We start from the raw sequence: 10,221 nt of genomic DNA, 5'->3' as shown, positions 1-10,221 counted from the left end.
GACCACCCTTGCATTGATGAGTTTAGTCTTCGTTGGTGCTTTACACTAGGAACATGATCAACCTCTAACTTAATTTTGTGGGTGCAAATATTGAGAGTAATCCCAATGATGCCTGCTGTCCACCCTATGGCTTGAATGAACTTCTTCACAATAGATTTCATGACCTCCACTTGCCAAGGCAATATATCTTCCGCAATAATGTTGTCAAAATATAACTCTCACCCAAAAAGATATAATAAATATGTGAAGGCAACGACTTAAGTTCAAGTTGAGGTGGTTCAACAATATAAGGTTTGGCTGGGGGCTTTCTCTATTCTTCAAGTCAAGATCCAACTTGCAAGGATTCTTAGTATAAGAGCCAAGACCCATCAACAATGCAACTACTCCATTATATTCTTCAATTTCCTCGCTCCCCAAGTTTCACAAGACACCCACCAAAGGATCACTCACAAAATTTACTTCCATAGGACTAGGCACTTCATCATAAATCACATCGATTACAGAAATAACTTGCAAATCCATAGGTTGTTTCGTGGACTTACAAACATTGAAGGACACCTCCTCATTATTTACCTAAAATTTTATTTCACCATACTTAACTTAAACTAAGGCTCGTTCGGTAGCCAAAAATGGCCTACCAAGAATAATAGGGACCTCATGATTAATTTCACAATCTAAAATGATAAAGTCGGTCGGAAAAATAAAGCGGTCCACCTTCACAAGTACATTATACAACACACTCACGGGCTTTTTGATGGATCGATCGACCATTAAAATTCTCATTGTAGTCAGCTTAGGAGTACCCAAACCTAGCTTCCAAAATATGGCAAATGACATCAAATTAATACTCTCCCCAAGGTCACATAATGTCTTTCGGAACTTGTATACCCCAATAGTACAAGGAATGGTGAATGCGCCCGAATCCTCTTTCTTCACAACCATTGTGCTGGATATTATCGCACTACAATTATGCGTCACTAGAATTGATTCAAAATCCATGATTCGCTTCTTTGTGACTAAGTCCTTTATGGATTTAACATACCGGGAATCTCTTGTAAAGCTTCCGACAATGATATGTTTACCGATAGGTTACTAAATTTTGCAAGAAACTTCTAGAACTTAGAATCATCTTCTTTCTTCTAAAGACTTCGAGGAAACAGAGAAGGGATTTTGATTTGTGGCCTTAGGACAATCGAACTTTCATTCGATTTTGAAGCATTACTGTCAACCGTTTGTGGTGCTTCTTCATTTTCAACCTTTTCTTCCATTACTCTTGTCGTATCAACACTGGACTCATTAGAATTAGTGACATTTTCATTTGTCTTACCTAGATGCTTTCTCTTTCCACTAACTTAGTCATCACTTTCCCTTTCATTGGGTTCTTCATCAAGATTCACCATATCATTGCCAAGAGTCCTACCACTCTTAGTGACGATTGTCATAATGTGAACATCATTTTTTGGATTACCTGTCGTGTCACTGGGTAGTCTACTTTTTTACCTTGCATATTTAGATGAGCCGGGATTTGGCCTAATTGAGTTTCAAGTTGCTTGATAGAAGTCGAATGTGAGATGACCGTTCGATTGAGTTGTGAAAAATCACACTTCATATCCCTCAACATCCTATCACTTCCCTCAAATCCTATAAGGATACGACAAGGACATCTTTATTCTTAATTTTTTTTGAATCAATGGACGTTGTCTCTTTACCTTTAGCCCGATCATGTGGAGGAATGAATCGATCATAGTCACGATCCTTATCTCTCTAATTGCGATTACTATCTTTTTTCTTATCTCTCCAATCTCTATCTCGATCATGGTCTTTCCTTTCACGATCTCTTTTCCCCCAACCTCGATTCCTGCCTTACCTTTGATAGGTAAGTCGGGAACCCCTCCATTTGGTTTGACATGAATCGAATTTCTTTGTCAAGAGATTTGGTATCATCATCATCATAAGCTTTGGTACTCTTAAAAGCAACGACATTGGCGCCTTTGGAGTTATGCCCATCAGAAGATCATATTCTCATCTCTCGCTTCATCTTTTTCCTTTGTTCTTGACTTATAAAAAATATGGAGGGATCCCCAACAGCCACCTCGATATCTCTTGTATATCAACCTCAATTATACTTGGTTACTTGATCCAATAAAGCCACTTCAATCCCATAAGATTGTTTCACTATAGAACTATTGGCCACATTATCGACTACCGTCTTGTTCAATTGATCTAATGCCCTATAAAAGATTTGAAGGAGCATTTTATTCGAGACCTCATGATTTGGGCATTGCAGTAACTTCTTGTTGAACCTTTGCCATGCCTCATGTAACGATTTTTTGCTTAATTGACGAAAGTTAATGATTTCATCCCTTATTTGTAACATTCATGATTGAGGAAAGAATCAATCCAAGAATGCTTTCGCTAATTCAACCGATGAGGTGATAGAACCTATGGGAAACTCCCACAACCATAATATCACTTCTCTCATTAATGAGAATGAAAAAAGTCACAAGCGGATTAATTCTTGAGATATGTGGGCTATATCAAACGAAAGACACATTAATGAAATTCTTCAAATAAAGGTTGGTGTCTTCATAGTCTTTACCCCCAAACAATCTCTTCATCTGAAGAAAATGAAGCATTATGCTAGTAATGTGAAACACTCCATTCCCTTTCGTGGTGGTATACAAATGGCACTAACTCGACCCGCATCTCCAAGGTGATCCTTATCCTTGAGATTCCAATCAAAAGTAGTGGTATTGCTACTGTTTTGGCTCATGATATCGTGGAGATTTTGGTCGTCACCTAAGAGAGAACAAAAACAATAAAAAAGGTAAAATAAATACTACGGCTAACTCAAAGTGATTCATAATACTAAAAAAAATAAAAACTATGTTTCTGTAACACCCCAATTTTCTGAACCGGAATGTTACACGGTGCTTATGACCCCGAAGGACCACAAGCTAACCTATGATTGATATCTGTACCTGTACACTACAATATATGACGTAAATATGCGGAAAAACATGAACAATAGGCCATAAGATTCAACTGAATAAAATATCTAACAAACATAATATCCATATGGGTGGAAAATACCCAAAAATAACTGAAGTCTGAATCAAATCTAAACTAAATCTGAAAGCTTCTAAATACTGTCTGAGTAAGGAGTTGAAGGAACATGTCTCCAACTAACTCTGTCTAGCAAAACTGAACTGAAATAATAAATGAAATAAAATAATATCATCCTCAAATGGATGAGGACTCACTACAACTCTGTGACTGGAATGCTACTGCTGATCTGGAACACGTGCCTCTGAACCTATGGTGTAACATAAGAGAAAGCACCATAGCGAAAATGCGTCAGTACGTCTGAATGTACTGAGTATATGAGTGAGGTAGGCTAAATGCAAAGGGTTATATGTATTAACAATACTGACTAATATGAACGTGAGAATACATACATGCATAAGCAACTATAACTGAACTCGTGGTGATACTGACTACTGAGTCTGAATACTGACGACATGACTTTACTGATATTGAGATACTAAATAGATGAATAACTATTTCTGATAGTTCGAATTATGAAGAACTGGTCTGATTGACTGTGTTTAACAGTCCTGAAATCGAATACTAATAACATAAGCTATGACAACTGACTTAACTAATATAACTGTGATGATCGACAAGACCGATGTAACTGATACTAAGAAACTGTATTTAACAGTCTGAGTTCTAATCGAACTATCTGAGTTTTGTTCTATATGGAGTAACTGAATTTAAGATCAGTCCTATCTAGCGGGTGATCTTTAAATTTGATGATTTTGATACTGTTTAACTATAGTTAAGATCAGTCATGTCTAATGGGTGATCTTAAAGTCTATTTATAATGATAAGGATTGACTGTCTCTAATAGTACCGAATTTGTACTACTGAACTGAGTTGACTATATCTGACAGTCCTGAATCTGTAACTGATACTGTGGGATGTATCCATCTAACCGACATACCCCATGCTAAGCTGACTGGGGTCCAATCTCTTCCCTGATTGGAAGGGTGTCAGTATCGCGCCACCAGTAAAGACAACTGTTGTGGAGTCAGTCCTAATCTAGCGGGTGACTCTTGGTATCAGTCCTATACATATAAATGTGCTAACAGGTGACCCCTAAGTATGCCAGTCCTATCTAAAGGGTGACATCTCGTACCTTTGTTGGCTACGTAGTTCTGGAACTTAGGGATTACTTCTAAGGATCTCCGCCCTTTCTAGCGGTTGAGTCCCTATCCCTAGGCTCACTCGGTGCTGAATCCTACTCCCATCTGAAAGAAACTGAACTAGATAACTGAGCTAAACTGAATAACTGAACTAAACTGATTAGCTGAACTGATACTGATTAACTGAACTGATACTAATGGTATTGTTTAGCGGAGCTAAACTAAGTTTACTGAGTTCCCTTGACTGAAGGAACGTACTTAGTTTTGAGGACTGACTGAGAGTACTGAAATTACTGAGATCGCTAGGAATATTGTTGTTACTGAGATCACTAAGATTACTGAGTACTGAGGTTACTGAACTACTGAGATTTCTGAGTTTTCCTGAGTCACATGACTAACTGAATTCTATAGACCATGGCTTGACTGAGAGTATCGTGATAACATAACATGGCACTAGGCACACAGCTATATTATTTCGGGTACAAGGGACTCGATAGAAGGAAACTAACACACATGACTGACTTGACCATAAGAATAGAGTCCATAATTCACAATATCATAAGTAGGGGATTTCATACAACACTTGGTTCTCAACATCTTATACATGGAAGGGGATGCGCATAACATGTATATACTCGCGTTGCTTCAATATCATGCTAATTCCATATCACAACAATAACACACAACAATAACGTGGAGTTCATGTGGAATCATAAAGAATGGGACATGGGCTTGTTATTTAAGCACTATTAAGTCATAAAAACATGGATTCTATCATTCTTGGCATTTTATCAAACACCTTACATGCACAACTTTAAGCATAGGTGTACTTATCAATTTGACAATCTTAATCCATCCAAAATTCATGGGTTTCAACTAACCTACTCACATGCTTCATGAAAAACACATCAAGATACAACCTTGAATCCAAACAACAATCATCAACATGAATATAATCATAACACAACAAGGAAATCACAATTTATAATTTAAAACATGATTCTTGAGCTCCATGGATGAAAGGGATCCATGGATGAACACTATGCATACCTTAAAGCTTGATCTTGAATGAGATTTAATGTTTCTTGAAGGTTCTTGAAGAAATCCTTAGGCTTGTTCTTGAATTTTCTTGACTAGGGTTTAACCTCTTTGGGAGAGAATGTTCTTGTTATTGAGGAGATGATATTGAGAGAAAACCCTAATTTTGTGGTTGAGAGTGTATGAGAGAGCTTTTTGAGATATTTAATTAAAGAGAATGAAAGATAATACGCTCCTTGAGGGTTATAAGTCGTGGGAAGTGAAGGAAAAAACCAAAATACCCTTGCAAAAACGTCCCTCAATTGGTGGAAAAAAATAGCTGACGACATTCGTGACAAGCCGTCATACTGGTGATAGGTCGTCACGAATTGTCGTCACAAAAAGGTGAAATCTTAGTTTTCTGGTTAAGGTTGACGACATTGGTGATAGGTCATCGCGGGCATGATGGCTTGTCACAAAATATCATCACTGGGGGTAAAAATCTTCCCAGGGATGATGACATTGGTGATAGGCCGTCACGGGCGTGACAACTTACCATGAATGTCGTCACTCAGTTTCCCAGCCTGACATGCCGGAGTAAAATGGGCATAGCTCCTTGCTCCGCTATCGTATTTAGGCGAAATTGGTATCGTTGGAAAGATAATTCAATTATCTATATTTTGGTAGGTGATGAGCTCAAAAATTAGTAGTTTAACGAGAGATTTGAAGTTGACTATAGCAATATCCTTCCCAAGAATTCAATCGGTAAGGAATGTTTTGATTCGTATGATAGCTGGGAGTTATTTGAAGACTTAATATACATGTAACTTGCTCATAAAACTATAAAAGAACCATGATTTTCTATGCATGAGCTTGAAACGTGGCATTAATATTGGTTTGAATTTTTTTCGGGGTATTACAGTTTCATTCCCTGACAACAACACTAAACTTTGACGCTCAAATTAACATCGGGGTCGAATCCTCAAGAAATGAGAACACTGAATTCAATCTCAAGTATTAAGAGTGACTAGAATTTGGCTCAGTGCAATGAAAATCAAATGGAAAAATAATATTGGGGGTTTACTTTAAACAATTTGTGGTTATCAAGTTAATTGTAGTTGAAATGCAAAATTCGAAGTTTAGAGACTAAGTATAGAATGGAACTTGGGGTTATGTGATTGTAAGTGTGGGTACGTTCATGAGTAATTGAATATTTGTTTAAATTCGGCTAAAATGTCATGAATAGGTTAGATTATGGATATTTAGTGTTAATTTATCAAGTAAACACCAAAATCTCACAAGTAGTTTTTTTTGGACACCTCACAAGTGTATCAATTGTGCTTTTTTGGGGTACCAATTGTGGGTTTTTTTTCCTCCGTGCTTATATAATGCTTAGGAATTTCCTTTGTTGATTAGGTTTTCTAGGACTAATCCTTATATATCATCTCTTTCTTATTGATTTCAGTCTATTTCCTCTTATGTTTTGGTGCATTTTAATATTTTAATTATATTAAAGTGTATTATATCTAATGACAAAGTGTGTTGTTGATGGTTGCACTTTTCCAATGCACATTAATGGAATATTATTAAAAGTAAAAGTGTGTATTTATGTAACTTCTATAACCATTAACATTTTATTTCACTCATTATTTTATGGTAGAATGTGACATTTAGTTCTTGTAACATCTACCATTAGTCTACTTCATCACTTTTGTAACTCTTGTAAAATTTGTAACCTATAGACTATTCATGTACCCACTTTACTATATCATATTTTTCCTATTAATACAAGGATGGATTCCTCAGCTATAAATAAAAGTGGTCTTGCATGTATAAGAAAATATGATAAGTGTGAAAAGATTATAGTGTGTAGTAGTGAAAGAGAGAGTTGAGACAAAAAAATATTCTAAGTCTACAACTATATTCATTATACAAAAGAGAGTTATTATATTAGTGAAAGAAAGAGTCGAGACAAAGAAAATATTTTAAGTCTTTAACTATATTCACTATACAAAGAGAGAATATATGTTGAAGGAAGGTGTTTTTTATGGTGGAGTTTTGGACTCTTCAACTAATCCAGAGTTGTTTGAGTCGTACATCGTTGATGACATGTTGATGTTGTATCTTGGAGGGACAAGTCACGAGATATACTGCTGGATCAGTGTAGATTATGTCGCAGTAAGCTTGAATCTCCTTAAAGAAAGCGAGATATCCGCGCTTCGGGAAGAAGATTATTTTATTTTCTTTATTTTTTGTTCTTTTTATTATTTCAACTGTAATTATTGTAATTTGTGGTAAGTAGCCGTTTTGGTTAAAGATAACTCAACTGGCAATAAAAACTCAACAAACGCTTTCGGATGATTACAATCTTTTCAGATTCATTCTCTATTTTTTAAAGACCTTCGTTATCTCGGTATAACATCTAAAGTTGTAATCGGTTTTGTCAATTGATTACAAGATCAGCAACTTCAACAATTTACAGCTTACAGCGCCATGAATTGACCATTAGAGAGCAACAGCCGTGTTTTATCTCAGAAATATGAAAGCAATCGTCTCTAAAGAATGCCTGCTGTTTTTGCTAATGCCATGAAGATTCTTTACATAATATACAGATTAAAGAAGGTTTGGCTTATCAAGACGTCCAACTTTGATCTTAAGTTTTTCTTTTATTTTTTTTTCTTTTTAAATTTTATATTTTCATCTGATAGTCTTTTGTGCTCCCATTGCCCCCATTATGGTGGGCTTGCCCGGTAAAGCTTTGCTTTATATTGCAGGTCATTATTTTGATGGTTGTTGTTGTTGTTGGCTTACTTGGTTTGTTTAATCAGATCACTTATTGATAGACTGTTGTGCTGAATTTCTCTTTCCAAATTCTAACAATTCAGTTGTTTGCCCAATTTCTCGCAGCAGATTCCTCTTTCTAGGTTCCAGCGATTGCTCCAATAACTGTTGATTAACTGTTGATTCTCATTCAATTATTTGTGCTTTCTTCTTCAACTGCACTTCTAAAATTTGTTAGTTATTTTGGTGAAACACTCAACTTATTTATCATTATCCCAATGAATAATTCGTTATTCCCTCTTGTGTTGTGATTATGTATAACATTGTAGTAGAAATGTGGAGGATTGCAAAATCAGGGCCTAAGATCACTCATGAAATTTCTAATGGTTCATTTACACATGAGGTACTGTATTCTTCTACTTCTTTGATATTATTATTGTGTATTCATGATTTTTGATTGCATGCAATACTATATACTATTACAGTTAATTAATTAATTATCCATTTCCCTCTGTCTCTGTTCTTTTAGATAAATAGGCATATAGATGAAGATTCATGATGGAATAAATTGTGTCAGGTTATATTATTTGAAAGGTATTGTTGTATTTCTTCACGGCATATGCTTATGTCCAATAACTGCAATTTGATTATTTTGAAACTTAAAGAAGTGCCCCGTAAGAATGTAATTAATATGCATGAGTAACAGACAACCATTTAGGGAATACACTATAAATACTGATTTTCTATATATTTATTCTCACTATTAATTATCGATTTTCTTCACTCATTGTCATTTTTATTTATCTTGCTACTCTTATGTGTGCTTTTAAATTTTACTCCAGCCCATATTTGATTCAACTTTTTCACGAGTCATAAACAAGTGTGTTTACTTACCATAGAAGATGGTAAACTTGATTATTGTCATCATTCTTTGATAGTGCATAATTTTTGAGATCATGACCTTCTTGCCTTATGTGGGGGTTGCCTTATGTGAGGGCCAGAGTCCTACAGATACCAGCATGGCTTTTTACATTCTCCTTTGGTTCATCAGAAATCTATATAACGTCTGACTTTAGGAAGTGTTCGGCCTAACTGCTTAAATTCATTATGTGTGAGTGTGGACTAATCAAATTAATTATCGTCATTTTTTTCAGAAATGCAAAGTTGTGATTTTGCTTAAACATGAAGGAGGAAGCACTAACCAAACCATGAGGCATAGCTGAAGGAATTCAACCATTGTAAAAGTTCTCCTGGATAGATTATAATGCAAGTTTTCCTTATCAAATTCTCATTATTGAAAACCTGTATCACCCTATTGGGGTTCTGTTCTGAGCATGAAATACTAAAAAGAGCTTTCTTAAAATTTTTCAATGATTCAACTATAATAGTAGGATATTGTTCAAGAATGGAGGGACAAGACAATTCTTGAGGTTCTTAATGTAATTTTATTGGCAGACAACTTTGTCAATTTATGAGAAACTACAATATTTTTTCATCAGCCTCAGGAAGTGGATGTCATTTGATTGTTTGGTGCTATTTTATATTGTTAGGGTGGAATTTAAGAAGAGTGCATTTGAAAAGTTAGTAAAATTGCCTCGTAAAAACTTAAAATAACTTAACACTAAGGATGAGAATCATTTACACCCTCAACTTTACTTTAAAAATTAAATTCCCCTTCAACTATAAACGATAGACATTCCCTCTCCACCTCCCACCCCCACCTCCAAACCTCCAATCTTATACAATGTCTATATTATCCTTCACATTTGTAATCTCCATATATAAAACATATTTTATAATAATATTATATATTATTTATTTATTTTACTTATTTATTTATTTATTTATTTATTTTATTTAAATTCGTTAATGTTATAAGTAGAACAATCCTTATAAATTTATCACAAAAGTTAAAGTATTTTTTATGAATGTTATCTTATTACATGCATTAAGTACTAATACATGTATGTGTATGTATATTTAAGTTTCATTTTCCCCTTATTTTCTGTTATTTATATAGATAAATGATTTTTGATTGAGATTAATGAGATATTCTAAATTATAATGAAAAGTTATTAGCAATGTAAATAAATTTTAGGAATTAAGCTGTTTTAATATATATCTTCATTTTTATTAATTATTTTTGTATTATGCATCAAAATGTATTAGAGTTGGACCTCCGAGAAATCGATAAAGACCTGACCTTGGAGGAAAT

The sequence above is a fragment of the Capsicum annuum genome, chromosome 6 (assembly GCF_002878395.1).
Source record: "Capsicum annuum cultivar UCD-10X-F1 chromosome 6, UCD10Xv1.1, whole genome shotgun sequence".
NCBI classification, from domain to species: Eukaryota; Viridiplantae; Streptophyta; class Magnoliopsida; order Solanales; family Solanaceae; genus Capsicum; species Capsicum annuum.
This window is presented reverse-complemented; position numbering follows the sequence as displayed.